Raw genomic sequence first — 415 nt, 5'->3', positions numbered from 1 at the left:
TGTACGGGATGACCTGCCGGGCCCGCAGAGCTCAGGCCGAGGGGCGCGGCGGGAGCGGCACCGGGAGAAGCCGGTTACCGTTCCGCACCCCCCTGTTCTTGTTACCGAGTAAACTTCTCGCGGGACCTTCTATGGGGAAGGGGACACCCGTACAGGCCGGGGAACCAACCGGCCGCACTCTCCCCTCCCGGGCCGCTGCCGGGACGGGGAGGCGAAGGGTCGCGGCGGGGACCGGGACCGGGACCGGGACCGGGACCGGGACCGGCCTCCCCCGGGTGTCCCCGGGCAGCGCGACCCCGCCGCCACGTGACCCGCCGCCTCTCTCCCCACCCCCCCATTGATACACTGTAGCAAACCGGAACGTTCCAGGCGCCGCCAGGCGCGCCGAATCGATCCCCGAGCGGCAGATCCGGCC

This window comes from Haliaeetus leucocephalus, unplaced genomic scaffold (assembly GCF_000737465.1).
Source record: "Haliaeetus leucocephalus isolate CR32 unplaced genomic scaffold, Haliaeetus_leucocephalus-4.0 Scaffold577, whole genome shotgun sequence".
NCBI classification, from domain to species: Eukaryota; Metazoa; Chordata; class Aves; order Accipitriformes; family Accipitridae; genus Haliaeetus; species Haliaeetus leucocephalus.
Note: the sequence above shows the minus strand (reverse complement) of the source record.